Consider the following 20,004-nt stretch of genomic DNA (forward strand, 5'->3'; position numbering starts at 1 on the left):
ATATATCACTGCATGAGCTGTATACAGGAGAACTAAAAGCGCTATATACAGCTCTGTATACAGCTCCTGCAGTGATATATATCACACATAGACATGCTGGGGCTTCCAGTTCTCCTATATACAGCTCCTGCTGTGACTGATAGATAGATAGATCGATATTCCCCCCCACACACTTTCACCGATCACATGACCAGTGACATCATGAAAGGTCCTTCATCCCCCATAGCTGCAGCAGCTACTCGGCAGCTGCAGGGAAGTTTTGTAGAGAGTGCCCGGGACTCCAAGTATGTATGGGCACCCCCTAGCTGTGCTATGCGGGCCTCTAGGGGCCCAGTCCCCTCTGTTACTACACTTTTTTTTCTGACAGAAAAAAAGTGTAGCATCAGACTGGACTGGGCAAAGCCAAGTCAATGGTGCTCATAGTGTGACATACTAAAAAAGCAACACTTTCATATAGGAGAGGACAGGTGTATGTCATAAAACACTAGGCACACAGCTTATAAGTTCAAGAGTATATAAAAATAAAATATAAGCTGTGTGCCTAGCGTTTTATGACATACACCTGTCCTCTCCTATATGAAAGTGTTATCAGGGTTATACAGTTACTATACATTATACACCACATGCTGATTGCTATACTGTACAGTAACTTATATATCACATATCTAGCTGCTGCAGTGTTATCAGGGTTATACAGTTACTATACATTATACACCACATGCTGATTGCTATACTGTACAGTAACTTATATATCACATATCCAGCTGCTGTGTTATCAGGGTTATACAGTTACTATACATTATACACCACATGCTGATTGCTATACTGTACAGTAACTTATATATCACATATCCAGCTGCTGTGTTATCAGGGTTATACAGTTACTATACATTATATATCACATGCTGCTATACTGTACAGTAACTTATATATATCACATATCCAGCTGCTGCTGTGTTATCAGGGTTATACAGTTACTATACATTATACTCCACATGCTGATTGCTATACTGTACAGTAACTTATATATATATATCACATATCCAGCTGCTGTGTTATCAGGGTTATGCAATTACTATACATTATATATCACATGCTGCTATACTGTACAGTAACTTATATATCACATATCCAGCTGCTGTGTTATCAGTTTTATACAGTTGCTATACATTATACTCCACATGCTGATTGCTATACTGTACAGTAACTTATATATATATATATATATCACATATCCAGCTGCTGTGTTATCAGGGTTATACAGTTACTATACATTATATACCACATGCTGCTATACTGTACAGTAACTTATATATCCCATATCCAGCTGTTGTGTTATCAGGGTTATACAGTTACCATACATTATACACCACATGCTGCTATACTGTACAGTAACTTATATATCACATATCCAGCTGCTGAGCTATCGGGGGTTATAGTTACTATACATTATATACCACATGCTGATTGCTATACTGTACAGTAACTCAGTAGTGGACTATAACAGGGGCGTTTCGGGCGCAGCCCGCGGCCCTGAGCTCCTGGTGGGCCCATGACCACCCAAAAAAGACTTATACTTTCAGTGGTGTACTGTCTCCTGGCTACACTTCCGCCATGATTTCCAAAAAATCACAGTTTTTTTAATGGCAATTTTGCACAAATCAGGACATCATGACATTATCTATACTGTACTATAATCGCAAGGCTAGTGCTGCCATAGTTACAGTGGAGTGGGGTGGGGCCCAGGCTTTGTGAACAGCCCGGGGCCTATGGTACAGTTAATCCGCCCCTGCAGTAACTTATATATCACATATCCAGCTGCTGTGCTATCAGGGTTATATAGTTACTATACATTATATACCACATTCTGGTTGCTATACTGTACAGTAACTTATATATCACATATCCAGCTGCTGCTGTGTTATCAGGGATATACAGTTACTATACAATATATACCACATGCTGCTATACTGTACAGTAACTTATATATCACATATCCAGCTGCTGTGTTATCAGGGTTATACAGTTACTATATATTATACACCACATGCTGCCATACTGTACAGTAACTTATATATCACATATCCAGCTGCTGTGTTATCAGGGATATACAGTTACTATACATTATACACCACATGCTGCTATACTGTACAGTAACTTATGTATCACATATCCAGCTGCTGCTGTGTTATCAGGGTTATACAGTTACTATACATTATACACCACATGCTGATTGCTACACTGTACAGTAACTTATATATCACATATCCAGCTGCTGTGTTATCAAGGTTATACAGTTACTATACATTATATACCACATGCTGCTATACTGTACAGGAACTTATATATCACAAATCCAGCTGCTGTGTTATCAGGGTTATACAGTTACTATACATTATATACCACATGCTGCTATACTGTACAGTAACTTATATATATCACATATCCAGCTGCTGCTGTGTTATCAGGGTTATACAGTTACTATACATTATACTCCACATGCTGATTGCTATACTGTACAGTAACTTATATATATATCACATATCCAGCTGCTGTGTTATCAGGGTTATGCAATTACTATACATTATATATCACATGCTGCTATACTGTACAGTAACTTATATATCACATATCCAGCTGCTGTGTTATCAGTTTTATACAGTTGCTATACATTATACTCCACATGCTGATTGCTATACTGTACAGTAACTTATATATATATATATATCACATATCCAGCTGCTGTGTTATCAGGGTTATACAGTTACTATACATTATATACCACATGCTGCTATACTGTACAGTAACTTAAATATCACATATCCAGCTGCTGTGTTATCAGGGTTATGCAGTTACTATACATCATACACCACATGCTGATTGCTATACTGTACAGTAACTTATATATCACATATCCTGCTGCTGCTGTGTTATCAGGGTTATACAGTTACTATACATTATACACCACATGCTGATTGCTATACTGTACAGTAACTTATATATCACATATCCAGCTGCTGTGTTATCAGGGTTATACAGTTACTATACATTATACACCACATGCTGCTATACTGTACAGTAACTTATATATCACATATCCTGCTGCTGCTGTGTTATCAGGGTTATACAGTTACTATACATTATATACCACATGCTGCTATACTGTACAGTAACTTATATATCACATATCCAGCTGCTGTGTTATCAGGGTTATGCAGTTACTATACATCATACACCACATGCTGATTGCTATACTGTACAGTAACTTATATATCACATATCCTGCTGCTGCTGTGTTATCAGGGTTATACAGTTACTATACATTATACACCACATGCTGATTGCTATACTGTACAGTAACTTATATATCACATATCCAGCTGCTGTGTTATCAGGGTTATACAGTTACTATACATTATACACCACATGCTGCTATACTGTACAGTAACTTATATATCACATATCCAGCTGCTGTGTAATCAGGGTTATACAGTTACTATACATTATTCACCACATGCTGATTGCTATACTGTACAGTAACTTATATATCACATATCCAGCTGTTGTGTTATCAGGGTTATACAGTTACTATACATTATACACCACATGCTGATTGCTATACTGTACAGTAACTTATATATCACATATCCAGCTGCTGTGTTATCAGGGTTATACAGTTACTATACATTATACACCACATGCTGCTATACTGTACAGTAACTTATATATCACATATCCAGCTGCTGCTGTGTTATCAGGTTTATACAGTTACTGTACATTATATACCACATGCTGCTATACTGTACAGTAACTTATATATCACATATCCAGCTGCTGCTGTGTTATCAGGGTTATATAGTTACTATACATTATATACCACATGCTGATTGCTATACTGTACAGTAACTTATATATCACATATCCAGCTGCTGTGTTATCAGGGTTATACAGTTACTATACATTATACACCACATGCTGCTATACTGTACAGTAACTTATATATCACATATCCAGCTGCTGTGTTATCAGGGTTATACAGTTACTATACATTATATACCACATGCTGATTGCTATACTGTACAGTAACTTATATATCACATATCCAGCTGCTGCTGTGTTATCAAGGTTATACAGTTACTATACAGTATACACCAAATGCTGCTATACTGTACAGTAACTTATATATCACATATCCAGCTGCTGTGTTATCAGGGTTATACAGTTACTATACATTATACTCCACATGCTGCTATACTGTACAGTAACTTATATATCACATATCCAGCTGCTGTGTTATCAGGGTTATACAGTTACTATACATTATACTCCACATGCTGCTATACTGTACAGTAACTTATATATCACATATCCAGCTGCTGTGTTATCAGGGTTATACAGTTACTATACATTATACTCCACATGCTGCTATACTGTACAGTAATATCACATATCCAGCTGCTTATAAATGTTTGTTTCATTTGTTTTACATGTTATTCAGAATAATAAATCATTATTTTTGGGGTGTGGAACAACAAGCGCTGTCCCGGAATTATGCTCCTAATCCAATGCCCCACTGTATATACATACATTACCTGCTTGGCGCCATAGCTGCATGTGAGGCTTCCGGCTCAGGTCCCACTTAGCCAATCAGTGCTGCCGTGCACTGATTGGCTGAGCAGGACCGATAGGAGCCGTGGTGCTGAGCAGGTGATGTATGCTCTCGGCGGCAAGTAGTTAACTCACATACTCACAGCTAAACTTTTTTTTTCCAAATAGTTGTATTTAAAATGGCCGTATTGTGACTCTTATAGCGCTTTTATTTTTTCACCTACGGGGCTGTATGGGGCGTTATTATTTTGCGCTATCATCATTAGTTTTTATTAGTAACATTTTTTCTAGATCAAACATAATGGTCGCTTTTTATACATATATATATTTTTTTATACATATAATGAAATGTAAAAAAACGCAATCTCTACGTTTTATTTTTTAACCGCTTTCTGTTCATGTCGTTCACCGTGCGGGAACAATATTGTTTTATTTTGATAGATCGGACGATTACGCACGCTACAGTATATGATATGATTATTTTTATGTGTTTTATGTATAAAATGGGAAGGGGGAGGATTTAGACTTTTATTGGGGGAGGTGCTTTGGGGCATTTTTAAAAACATTTTGTCCTTTTTTAAAAAAAAAAACAAAAACATTTTTAGTCCCCCCCCCCGGGACTATCACATATATACATTGAATTGTATACACAGATCCCTGCTGAGGGATCAGTGTTATCTGTGATCTTCTGATAGAGCCTGCCTGTGGCCATAGCATAGCAGGGATCAGTGTTATCTGTGATCTTCTCATAGAGCCTGCCTGTAGCCATAGCATAGCACTGATCAGTGTTATCTGTGATCTTCTGATAGAGCCTGCCTGTGGCCATAGCATAGCAGGGATCAGTGTTATCTGTGATCTTCTCATAGAGCCTGCCTGTGGCCATAGCATAGCAGGGATCAGTGTTATCTGTGATCTTCTCATAGAGCCTGCCTGTGGCCATAGCATAGCAGGGATCAGTGTTATCTGTGATCTTCTGATAGAGCCTGCCTGTGGCCATAGCATAACAGGGATCAGTGTTATCTGTGATCTTCTGATAGAGCCTGCCTGTGGCCATAGCATAGCAGGGATCAGTGTTATCTGTGATCTTCTGATAGAGCCTGCCTGTGGCCATAGCATAGCAGGGATCAGTGTTATCTGTGATCTTCTCATAGAGCCTGCCTGTGGCCATAGCATAGCAGGGATCAGTGTTATCTGTGATCTTCTCATAGAGCCTGCCTGTGGCCATAGCATAGCAGGGATCAGTGTTATCTGTGATCTTCTGATAGAGCCTGCCTGTGGCCATAGCATAGCAGGGATCAGTGTTATCTGTGATCTTCTGATAGAGCCTGCCTGTGGCCATAGCATAGCAGGGATCAGTGTTATCTGTGATCTTCTGATAGAGCCTGCCTGTGGCCATAGCATAGCAGGGATCAGTGTTATCTGTGATCTTCTGATAGACCCTAGCACGGAGGAAGGTAAGAGACCTCAGCGTGTCTGCGGGGGTCCCGATCGGTAAGTGACCGGAGATGCTCCGGTCACTTCCCCTTAAACGGGCCGTGATCACAGTGTTTAATGGCGGAAGGCCATGTGATCGCGGCAGCCCGCCATTGAGGGTGAGGGCCTGGCTGCATATAGCAGCCGGTCCTCACCGGCTATGGAGTGAGCTCAGTTTGTGAGCCCACTCCATAGCCCCGTACCCCGGCGGTGCGTACGCCTAGACTGCAAAGAAGTAAATGTACGCCCCGTGTCGTTAAGGGGTTAAAAATCTCCAGTCCTCCAGTACTTATCAGCTGCTGTATGCCCTGCAAGAAGTGGTGTATTCTCTCCAGTCTGACACAGTGCTCTTTGCTGCCACCTCTGTTCATGTCAGGAACTGTCCAGAGCAGGAGAGGTTTTCTATGGGGATTTGCTGCTGCTCTGGACAGTTCCTGACATGGACAGAGGTGGCAGCAGAGAGCACAGTGTCAGACTGGAGAGAATACACCACTTCCTGCAGGACATACAGCAGCTGATAAGTACTGAAAAACGGGAGGTTTTAATAGAAGTAAATTACAAATCTGTATAACTTTCTCACACCTGTTGATTTGAAAGAAACTTAATTTAATTCAATTTAAGTCTACTCTGAAAATCACCTGTCTGCCAGTTGAGGCAGCTCTGGATGTGACTATAGTAGAGGAATGGTGAATGCAGCTCTGGATGTGACTGGAGTAGAGGAATTGTGGATGCAGCTCTGGATGTGACTGGAGTAGAGGAATTGTGAATGCAGCTCTGGATGTGACTGGAGTAGAGGAATTGTGGATGCAGCTCTGGATGTGACTGGAGTAGAGGACTTGTGAATGCAGCTCTGGGTGTGACTGGAGTAGAGGAATTGTGGATGCAGCTCTGGATGTGACTGGAGTAGAGGAATTGTGGATGCAGCTCTGAATGTGACTGGAGTAGAGGACCTGTGAATGCAGCTCTGGGTGTGACTGGAGTAGAGGACTTGTGAATGCAGCTCTGGGTGTGACTAGTGGATGAGAGTCTGTGTCACAATTTGTGATATTTTACTAAGTGACTAAAGGAATTTGGACGTCTCTGGTGAGGGGTCTGCTATCTGCCACCATGGCGTCTCTGGTAAATTGGTCTGCCATCTGCCACTATGGTGTCTCTGGTGAGTGGTCTGCCATCTGCCACCATGGCGTCTGGTGAGTGGTCTGCTATCTGCCACCATGGCGTCTGGTGAGTGGTCTGCCATCTGCCACAATGGCGTCTGGTGAGTGGTCTGCCATCTGCCACCATGGCGTCTGGTGAGTGGTCTGCCATCTGCCACCATGGCGTCTGGTGAGTGGTCTGCCATCTGCCACCATGGCGTCTGGTGAGTGGTCTGCCATCTGCCACCATGGCGTCTGGTGAGTGGTCTGCCATCTGCCACCATGGCATCTCTGGTGAGTGGTCTGCCATCTGCCACCATGGCGTCTGGTGAGTGTTCTGCTATCTGCCACCATGGCGTCTGGTGAGTGGTCTGCTATCTGCCACCATGGCATCTCTGGTGAGTGGTCTGCCATCTGCCACCATGGCGTCTGGTGAGTGGTCTGCCATCTGCCACCATGGCGTCTGGTGAGTGGTCTGCCATCTGCCACCATGGCGTCTCTCCAGGGATTGTAGCCACATGTACCCAGACCCCTGTATGTGCTGGTGAGGAGAAGGATCAGATGATGTCACTGGTGGGAGGAGCCGTGACTTCTGGTGATGCGACAAGTGGCTGACTGACACTGATGGGGGATTCCCTAGCCTGTGCACTACAACTCCCATCATGTCTTCATGTTCTCTACAACTCCCATCATGCCCTGACAATCTGGACAGCTACTGTGTAGTGTATGACTATATGATTGTATGATCATACAGTGATGTGAGATGGGAGTACCCTTCTATAGAGGCTGCTGGTGGTAGTAGTCCTCAGGCGTCACACTGTAGCAGAATCCCTGCTGTATCCTGCAGGGTGTGATTGTTCCCGGGATCGATCGCCAGTGATGAAGATCCCTATCTGAGGTGGTCACGTAATTAGAAAATCCATAGGTCAGACAGCGGGTGGTCCCGGAGGAGGGGAGGGAGGATCAGATCTGCAGCGGAGCATCAATCAGAGAGTGGGGGAAGGGAGGACTGCTACGTCATACACCACAGCTACACCGTCATACACCACAGCTACACCGTCATACACCACAGCTACACCGTCATACACCACAGCTACACCGTCATACACCTACACCGTCATACACCACAGCTACACTGCCATACACCACAGCTACACCGCCATACACCACAGCTACACCGCCATACACCACAGCTACACCGTCATACACCACAGCTACACCGTCATACACCACAGCTACACCGTCATACACCTACACCGTCATACACCACAGCTACACCGTCATACACCACAGCTACACCGTCATACACCACAGCTACACCGTCATACACCACAGCTACACCGTCATACACCTACACCGTCATACACCACAGCTACACCGCCATACACCACAGCTACACCGTCATACACCACAGCTACACCGTCATACACCACAGCTACACCACCATACACCACAGCTACAACGCCATACACCTACACCGTCATACACCACAGCTACACCGTTATACACCACAGCTACAGTACCATACACCACAGCTACACCGTCATACACCACAGCTACACCGTCATACACCACAGCTACACCGCCATACACCACAGCTACACCGCCATACACCACAGCTACACCGTCATACACCACAGCTACACCGCCATACACCTACACCGTCATACACCACAGCTACACCGTTATACACCACAGCTACAGCACCATACACCACAGCTACACCATCATACACCACAGCTACACCGCCATACACCACAGCTACACCGTCTTACACCACAGCTACACCGCCATACACCTACACCGTCATACACCTACACCGCCATACACCACAGCTACACCATCATACATCACAGCTACACCACCATACACCACAGCTACACCGCCATACACCTACACCGCCATACACCACAGCTACACCATCATACATCACAGCTACACCGTCATACACCACAGCTACACCGCCATACACCACAGCTACACCGCCATACACCACAGCTACACCACCATACACCACAGCTACACCATCATACACCACAGCTACACCGTCATACACCACAGCTACACCGCCATACACCACAGCTACACGGTCATACACCACAGCTACACCGCCATACACCTACACCGTCATACACCACAGCTACACCGTTATACACCACAGCTACAGCACCATACACCACAGCTACACCGTCATACACCACAGCTACACCACCATACACCACAGCTACACCATCATACACCACAGCTACACCGTCATACACCACAGCTACACCGCCATACACCACAGCTACACCGTCTTACACCACAGCTACACCGCCATACACCTACACCGTCATACACCACAGCTACACCATCATACATCACAGCTACACCGTCATACACCACAGCTACACCACCATACACCACAGCTACACCGTCATACACCTACACCGTCATACACCACAGCTACACCGCCGTACACCACAGCTACACCACCATACACCACAGCTACACCACCATACACCACAGCTACACCGTCATACACCACAGCTACACCGCCATACACCACAGCGACACCGTCATACACCTACACCGTCATACACCACAGCTACACCGTCATACACCACAGCTACACTGCCATACACCATAGCTACACCGTCATACACCACAGCTACACCACCATACACCACAGCTATACCGTCATACACCACAGCTACACCGCCATACACCTACACCGTCATACACCACAGCTACACCATCATACATCACAGCTACACCGTCATACACCACAGCTACAGCACCATACACCACAGCTACACCGTCATACACCTACACCGTCATACACCACAGCTACACCGCCATACACCACAGCTACAGCACCATACATCACAGCTACACCGTCATACACCTACACCGTCATACACCACAGCTACACCGTCATACACCACAGCTACACCACCATACACCACAGCTACACCGTCATACACCACAGCTACACCGCCATACACCACAGCTACACCGTCATACACCACAGCTACACCACCATACACCACAGCTACACCGTCATACACCTACACCGTCATACACCACAGCTACACCGTCATACACCACAGCTACACCACCATACACCACAGCTACACCGTCATACACCACAGCTACACCGTCATACACCACAGCTACACTGCCATACACCACAGCTACACCGTCATACACCACAGCTACACCGTCATACACCACAGCTACACCGTCATACGCCTACACCGCCATACACCACAGCTACACCGCCATACACCACAGCTACACCGTCATACACCTACACCGTCATACACCACAGCTACACCGTCATACACCTACACCGTCATACACCACAGCTACACCATCATACATCACAGCTACACCGTCATACACCACAGCTACACCGTCATACACCACAGCTACACCTTCATACACCACAGCTACACCGTCATACACCACAGCTACACCTTCATACACCTGCTTATACCTACACCGTCATACACCACACCTACACCATCATACACCACAGCTACACCATCATACACCACAGCTACATTGTCATACACCTACACCATCATACACCACAGCTACACCATCATACACCACAGCTACACCGTCATACACCTACACCGCCATATACCACAGCTAAACCGTCATACACCACATCTACACTGTCATACACCACAGCTACACCATCATACACCAGCTTATACCTACACCGTCATACACCACAGCTACAATGTCATACACCACAGCTTCATCGTCATACACCTACACCGTCATACACCACAGCTACAACGTCATACACCACAGCTACACCGTCATACACCACAGCTACACCGTCATACACCTACACCGTCATACACCACAGCTACACCACCATACACCACAGCTACACTGTCATACACTGGCTTATACCTACACTGTCATACACTGGCTTATACCTACACTGTCATACACTGGCTTATACCTACACTGTCATACACCGGCTTATAAATACACCATCATACACAAGTGAGACTTGTATATAGGCTTTATATATCCATATTATGAGGACTCTGTATATGTTGCACTTTTCTTAGACACAGGATGGTGCAGTGGCGTAGCTACCATAGAGGCAGGGTAGGCAGTTGCTATGGGGCCCATGCAGGAGGGGGGCCCGGGGGAGAAGGTAAGGGCGAGTGTCCTTCTGCTTAACCCCTTATGTACTGCAGTGTGTAAGTGACCCAATGTTTACTTACATGCTGCAACACAAAAAAGGGTTAACAAGCAGAAGACAGAGATCTCTGCTTCACTGCATTGATAACCCCTTGACCTCTGTTTGGCTGCAGCAATCAAGTAGGAAAGGAAAATGTGCAGAGGCCAGGGGTTATCAGTGTACCAGCCTATATATATGCGCAGTGCTTTAGGGGAGGGGGGCCCCTTAAAAATGTTTTCTATGGGGCCCCGTGAATCCTAGCTACGCCCCTGGGATGGTGGTAGTATTAATGTCCATGTTTATGGATTGGGGGCCCCTATAGTCTGCAAGGTCGCCTCCATTATTCTTCCTCCGGACCTGTGTATTGTGCAGCACAGAGGATAGTAGCTCAGCAGATGACAGGGTGCCGCGTGTGATTCCAGCAGAATTGTGAATGCAGCTCTGGATGTGACTGCACTATGAGACATTATTTAACTCAGGATGAGTAGAAGTAAATTCATAATCATATCCTATATGTCTCTCAATATCTTCATCAGGTACAACATCTGTCCCCACCCGGGCCGCCCCTGTGTCCCTGACCGATGACCTGGCTCCGGCAGGGGTCAGCGAGACCTCCGGGGTCCTCACCACAGCTGTTGGGGGGACCTTCTCCCTTCCTCCACCCCTCAGTACATTGACGCCTCCATCTCCAGCACCTACAGGAGGTCCAGGACCCTCTGCAGAAGGGGAAGAAGAGACCACCACCACCCTGATCACCACCACCACCGTCACCACCGTGCACAGCCCAGGTGAGGAGGATGGGGGGAGCTGCAGCTGCCTGCTGGGGGGTTGGAGTTCCACACCTTTGACCTCTGTAATTCTCTGCCTTCAGTTCTCTGTAACAACAACATCTCGGAGCTGGAGGGGATCCTGGAGGCCCCCGAATACTCTGGGGGCAGCTTCTTTGGTGGCCTGGACTGTACATACAGCGTGTCTGTATATATGGGCTACGGAGTGGAAATCCGGGTGAGTGTGAGCCCCAGCTATGGGGTCTGCCCAGCAGGGTGACAACCAATATGGCCGCCATACAGCTCCCAGTTACTAGCACTGTATGGGATGGTAAGGCGGCCATATTGGTTGTCACCCAGCTGGATAGCAGTAATGGCTGAACACACGGCCATAACTGTTCTTCATCATTGTGATCAATGGCTGCGGAATCTGTTGGCGCTATACAAATAAATATTATTATTATTATTATTATTATTATTATTATAATGGCTCCAGGTGGAGAAGCTGAATCTGTCCAAGGAGGAGGCGCTGAGCGTGGAGGGCTTAGAGGAAGACCACCGATTCCTGCTGGCCAATGAGACACTGATGGCTGAGGGTCAGGTGATCCGCAGTCCGACCAATCACATTGCAGTACGATTCCAGACTTACCGCGCCACCAGCCCCGGAGCATTTAAATTGCGCTACCAAGGTAATGATATGCAGTATAGCGTACTCCCTGGTAGTCATAGCAACCAGCACCCTGCTGCTCATAACAGATTATTATACATAGGGGGCAGTATTATACTAGTTATATTATTGTATATAGGAGCAGTATTATACTAGTTATATTCCTGTATATAGGAGCAGTAATATAGTAGTTATATCCCCGTATATAGGAGCAGTATTATAGTAGTTATATTCCTGTATATAGGAGCAGTATTATAGTAGTTATATTCCTGTATATAGGAGGCAGTATTATAGTAGTTATATCCCTATATATAGGAGCAGTATTATAGTAGTATATTCCTGTATATAGGAGCAGTATTATAGTAGTATATCCCCGTATATAGGAGCAGTATTATAGTAGTTATATTCCTGTATATAGGAGCAGTATTATAGTAGTTATATTCCTGTATATAGGGGCAGTATTATAGTAGTATATTCCTGTATATAGGAGCAGTATTATAGTAGTTATATTCCTGTATATAGGAGCAGTATTATAGTAGTTATATTCCTGTATATAGGAGCAGTATTATATTAGTTATATTCCTGTATATAGGAGCAGTATTATAGTAGTTGTATTCCTGTATATAGGAGCAGTATTATAGTAGTTATATTCTTGTATATAGGAGCAGTATTATAGTAGGTATATTCCTGTATATAGGAGCAGTATTATAGTAATTATATTCTTGTATATAGGGTGGAGTATGTCAGTTTTCTGTAGCTGCTATTTATTGAGTAGTGCAGAGAACCTGACAGTTCATACACGCCGCATTGTGTACAGCGGGGAATTGGGATGTGGGAGCGCAAGGGTGCGTCCACATCCCAATTCATCAGGAGTGAAGATCACCATAGTTTTATTTTTGTGGTCAATTGTAGAACATTATTCTCAGGGCCAGTGTAAAGTCATGTGTCTTTTCTTCTTTTAGCTTATGTCCTGAGCTGTGTGTTTCCCCCTCGACCGGAGAATGGAGAAGTCACTGTCACAGACCTCCATCCTGGAGGATCCGCCAACTTTCACTGTGCTCCTGGTTTCACACTGAAGGGTTCAGATTCCCTGATCTGTCTCAATATCACTCCGTCCTCAGTGGAGTGGGAAGCCTCCAGTCTGCACAGGTTTAAAGAAATGTACTGGGGATCACAGCTCTGGAGTATAATACAGGATCAGTAATGTAATGTATGTACACAGTGACCCCACCCAGCAGAATAGTGAGGTGCAGCTCTGGAGTATGATACAGCATGTAACTCAGGATCAGTACAGGATCAGTAATGTAATGTAGGTACACAGTGACCTCACAAGCAGAATAGTGAGTGCAGCTCTGGAGTATAATACAAGGATGGAACTCAGGATCAGTAATGTAATGTATGGTACACAGTGACCTCACCAGCAGAATAGTGAGTGCAGCTCTGCAGTATGATACAGGATGTAACTCAGGATCAAGTAATGTAATGTATGTACACAGTGACCTCACCAGCAGAATAGTGAGTGCAGCTCTGGGTATAATACAGGATGGAACTCAGTATCAGTAATGTAATGTATGTACACAGTGACCCCACCAGCAGAATAGTGAGTGCAGCTCTGGGGTATAATACAGGATTGGAACTCAGGATCATTGTGGTGATGATATTGTTGGAGTGACTGGTTGTTATCTCTGTCCCTCAGCTACATGTGGGGGTGTCATACGTAATGCCACCGTTGGACGCAATTGTATCCCCTGATGTCACTGCGCATCATGGAAATAACCTGAGCTGCCATTGGTTAATTGAGGCGTCTGAGGGACAGCGGCTTCACCTACACTTTGAGAGAGTCTCCCTGGATGAGGACAATGACCGGTCAGTGACAACGTCATGTCACCCCTATCCCCTCCATCTCTGTAACACACCCGTATACATAGACTCATAGCTACTACTATCCCCCAGTCTATGTGATGTCTCTCCATGTCTCCCCCAGTCTATGTGATGTCTCTCCATGTCTCCCCCAGTCTATGTGATGTCTCTCTGTCTCCCCCAGTCTATGTGATGTCTCTCCATGTCTCCCCAGTCTATGTGATGTCTCTCCATGTCTCCCCCAGTCTATGTGATGTCTCTTCCATGTCTCCCCCAGTCTATGTGATGTCTCTCTGTCTCCTCCACTTCTATGTGATGTCTCTCCATGTCTCCCCCCAGTCTATGTGATGTCTCTCTGTCTCCTCCATTCTACATGATGTCTCTCTAGGTCTCCTCCAGTCTATGTGATGTCTCCTCCATTCTATGCCATGTCTCTCTATGTCTCACTCCAGTCTATGTGATGTCTCTCCATGTCTCCCTCAGTCTATGTGCTGTCTCCCCCAGTCTATGTGATGTCTCTCTGTCTCCCCCAGTCTATGTGATGTCTCTCTGTCTCCTCCAGTCTGAGATGTCTCCTCCATTCTATGTGATGTCTCTCCATGTCTCCTCCATTCTATGTGATGTCTCTCGATGTCTCCTCCAGTCTATGTGATGTCTCTCCATGTCTCCCTCAGTCTATGTGCTGTCTCCCCCAGTCTATGTGATGTCTCTCTGTCTCCTCCAGTCTATGAGATGTCTCCTCCATTCTATGTGATGTCTCTCCATGTCTCCCCCAGTCTATGTGATGTCTCTCCATGTCTCCCTCAGTCTATGTGCTGTCTCCCCCAGTCTATGTGATGTCTCTCTGTCTCCTCCAGTCTATGAGATGTCTCCTCCATTCTATGTGATGTCTCTCCATGTCTCCCCAGTCTATGTGATGTCTCTCCATGTCTCCCTCAGTCTATGTGCTGTCTCCCCCAGTCTATGTGATGTCTCTCTGTCTCCTCCAGTCTATGAGATGTCTCCTCCATTTTATGTGATGTCTCTCTGTCTCCTCCATTCTATGTGATGTCTCTCTGTCTCCTCCATTCTATGTGATGTCTCTCTGTCTCCTCCATTCTATGTGATGTCTCTCTGTATCCTCCATTCTATGTGTGTCTCTCCATGTCTCCCTCAGTCTATGTGCTGTCTCCCCCAGTCTATGTGATGTCTCTCTGTCTCCTCCAGTCTATGAGATGTCTCCTCCATTTTATGTGATGTCTCTCTGTCTCCTCCATTCTATGTGATGTCTCTCTGTCTCCTCCATTCTATGTGATGTCTCTCTGTCTCCCCCAGTCTATGTGATGTCTCTCCATGTCTCCCTCAGTCTATGTGCTGTCTCCCCCAGTCTATGTGATGTCTCTCTGTCTCCTCCAGTCTATGAGATGTCTCCTCCATTCTATGTGATGTCTCTCTGTCTCCTCCAGTCTATGTGATGTCTCCCTCAGTCTATGTGATGTCTCTCTGTCTCCCTCAGTCTATGTGATGTCTCTCTGTATCCTCCATTCTATGTGATGTCTCTCTGTCTCCCCCAGTCTATGTGATGTCTCTCCCTGTCTCCTCAGGTTGGTCGTCCACTCTGGCAGCTCCACCTTGTCCCCCCTCATCTATGATTCGGATATAGACGACGCTCCAGAGAGGGGTTCTCCTGAGTGACGCTCAGTCCCTGTACATCGAGCTGGTCTCTGAGAATCCGGCCGTCCCCCTGCTCCTCAGCCTGCGCTATGAAGGTGACCTGTGCGGTACTGTGTATCTCATCTTGTAGTATCCCATTATTGTCTGCAGACACAGAGCTACTACTGTACCCTACATCTGACACCTGCACATCTGAGCATGCTCTGTGCCTACACATTAAAGGGGGGTTCAGCCAAAAAAATTCTTACAAATCAAGTGGTGGCAGAAAGTGCCAGAGATTTGTAATTTACTTCTATTACAAATCTCCAGTCTTCCAGTACTTATCAGCTGATGTATGTCCTGCAGGAAGTGGTGTATTCTCTCCAGTCTGACACAGTGCTCTCTGCTGCCACCTCTGTCCATGTCAGGAACTGTCCAGTGCAGGAGAGGGTTTTCTATGGGGAGAGAATAAATACTTCCTGCAGGACATACAGCAGCTGATAAGTACTTGAAGACTGGAGATTTTTTTTACAGCTGTAAATTAGAAATTTCTGGGACCAAGTTGATTTTGATTTTTTTTTTTTTTGCTTAACTACTCCTCCTAAGCTATATAAATCACAATCATAAGTGAGTCAGCACATGTGGTCAGCAGATCTGTGGTTCAGCCTGGAGTGTATAATACATGATGTATCTGCAGTGCAGGAGACAGGATTGATAAGGTTACAGGTAAGGGTGGCGGCACTGATGTATAGATGCCTGGGAGTCTCCATTGCCTCTTGCCCCTGTGTTGGTGGGAATAGTCCCATAGCGCCTCCTTGTGGTTGTGTCATTGCAGTCTTCTCTGAGACCCGATGTTATGAACCCTTCCTGGGTCATGGTAACTTCAGCACCACAGACCCCCTTTTCTCCCCGGGGACCCTGGTGTCGTTTTCCTGTAATGCGGGGTACATGCTGAGCAAGGCCCCCCTGTCATCGAGTGTGTGTGATCCTACCAGGACCCTCACTGGAATGAGAGCGAGCCTGTGTGTAAAGGTAAGAGACCACCGACATCCCCCCCAGAATGGCTCTGTAGCCCCCACAGAACATGACAATGAACCAATGCCACACTCCCGGGGTTCTGCTTTACATATGGAAATCCCGATCTATATCTATGTTCCTGTGTACCTGCTGAAGATGGCGAAGAATTACCCTTATACTCTCCCCTGATATTGAAAGGAGCCTCTGCACCCTATCCCATCATTACCCATAGTTATATATATATGTAGTATGTACAGTGGTCCAGATAGATAGTGCTGTACAATGCCCAGATAAATAGTGCTGTAATGGTGTCCAGATAATGGTGCTGTACAGTGCCGCAGATAAATAGTGCTGTACGTTATCCAGATAATAGTGCTGTAACATGCCCAGATAATAGTGCTGTACAGTGCCCAGATAAATAGGGCTGAATGGTGCCCAGATAGATAGTGCTGTAGAGTGCCCAGATAGATAGTGATGTAGAGTGCCCAGATAGATAGTGCTTTAACAGTGCCCAGATAGATAGTGCTGTACAGTGCCCAGATAAATAGTGTTGTATAGTGCCCAGATAAATTAGTGTTGTATATGTGCCCAGATAAATAGTGTTGTACAGTGCCCAGATAAATAGTGCTGTACATTGCCCAGATAAATAGTGTTGTACAATGCCCAGATAAATAGTGTTGTACAGTGCCCAGATAAATAGTGCTGTACAGTGCCCAGATAAATAGTGTTGTACAATGCCCAGATAAATAGTGTTGTACAGTGCCCAGATAAATAGTTTGTTCAGTGCCCGAGATAAAATAGTGTTGTATAGTGCCCAGATAAATAGTGTTGTTATAGTGCCCAGATAAATAGTGTTTGTATAGTGCCCAGATAAATAGTGCTGTAAGATGTCCAAGATGTCTCTCTGTATCTTGCACCCCCATCACAGGTCACAGTACTGTACCAGGAGTGGTGCTGCTGCCCCCAGACTGGTGCAGTTACTCAGGTCTCAGCGCCATCACCAGTCCTTACTACACAGCGGGTCTTCTCAGCTGTCCAGACTCCTCAGGGGATGGGGGAGGGACACTGGGTATGTGCCCAAAATCAGTGACTATCCTGCTTGATCTAGGGACATGCTGGGGAGGGCGGGCTGAGTGCAGGAGGCCGCGTCACATGACTGGTTCTCAATACTTCACTGTGTGCAGCGTGAGGGCGGGGCCAGGTTCCTCAGAAGTTTCTTAGCAATTTCCAGTTGCCATGGTAACTAATGTAGGGCTCCTGAGTAACCCTGCATGCCTGGAAAAGACGAAAGACCTGGGAGACAACTGACAGCTGAAGCTTTATATAAGTGGGGTGTGCTCACTATCCTGTACCCAAGTATCAGTGTGTCATTAATCCTGTACCCCCAGTGTTACCATCCTGTACCCCAAGTATCATTATCCTGTACCCCCAGTGTCACCATTCCTGTACCCCCAAGTATCATATCCTGTACCCCAGTGTCACATCCTGTACCCCAAGTATCATTATCCTGTACACCCAAGTATCAGTGTGTCATTATCCTGTACCCCAGTGTCTCTCTCCTGTACCCCCAGTGTCACCCTCCTGTACCCACCAGTCTCACCATCCTGTACCCCCAGTCTCACTCTCCTGTACCCCCCAGTCTCACTCTCCTGTACCCCAGTGTCACCATCCTGTACCCCCAGTGTCACTATCCTGTACCCCCAGTGTCACCATCCTGTACCCCCAGTGTCACTCTCCTATACCCCATGTCACCCTCCTGTACCTGTGTCACTCCTGTCCCCCAATGTCACCCTCCTGTAACCCCCCAGTGTCACCCTCCTGTACCCCAGTGTCACTCTCCTGTACCCCAGTGTCACCCTTCTGTTATCCCCAGTGTCAGTCTCCTGTACCCAGTGTCACCATCCTGTACCCCCCAGTCTCACTATCCTGTACCCCCAGTGTCACCCTTCTGTTTCCCCAGTGTCAGTCTCCTGTACCCCCAGTGTCACCTCTGTACCCCCAGTGTCAGTCTCCTGTCCCCCCAGTCTCACTATCCTGTACCCCAGTGTCACCCTCCTGTACTCCCAGTGTCACCATCCTGTACACCCAGTCTCACTCTCCTGTACCCCCCAGTGTCACCCTCCTGTACCCCAGTGTCAACATCCTGTACCCCCAGTGTCACCATCCTTTACCCCCAGTGTCACTTTCCTGTACTCCCAGTGTCACTATCCTGTACCCTGTGTCACTCCTGTACCCCCAATGTCACCCTCCTGTACCCTGTGTCACTCCTGTACCCTGGTCCACTCCTGTACCCCAGTGTCACCCTCCTGTACCCCCAGTGTCACCCTCCTGTACCTGTGTCACACCTGTACCCTGTGTCACTCCTGTACCCCCAGTGTCACCCTCCTGTACCCCCAGTGTCACTCTCCTGTACCCCCAGTGTCACTCTCCTGTACCCCCAATGTCACCCTCCTGTACCCCCAGTGTCACCCTCCTGTACCCCCAGTGTCACCCTCCTGTACCCCCAGTGTCACCCTCCTGTACCCCCAGTGTCACTCTCCTGTACCCCCAGTGTCACCCTCCTGTACCCCAGTGTCACCCTCCTGTACCCCCAGTGTCACTATCCTGTACCCCCAGTCTCACTCTCCTGTACCCCCAGTCTCACTCTCCTGT

General features: G+C 46.2%; 1 pseudogene; it reads left to right on the plus strand.

Annotated features, from left to right (window-relative positions):
• LOC138776563 (seizure protein 6 homolog) overlaps window positions 1-20,004 on the plus strand; it is a 41,809-nt pseudogene that overhangs the window by 15,594 nt on the left and 6,211 nt on the right.

Source organism: Dendropsophus ebraccatus, unplaced genomic scaffold (assembly GCF_027789765.1).
Source record: "Dendropsophus ebraccatus isolate aDenEbr1 unplaced genomic scaffold, aDenEbr1.pat pat_scaffold_434_ctg1, whole genome shotgun sequence".
NCBI classification, from domain to species: domain Eukaryota; kingdom Metazoa; phylum Chordata; class Amphibia; order Anura; family Hylidae; genus Dendropsophus; species Dendropsophus ebraccatus.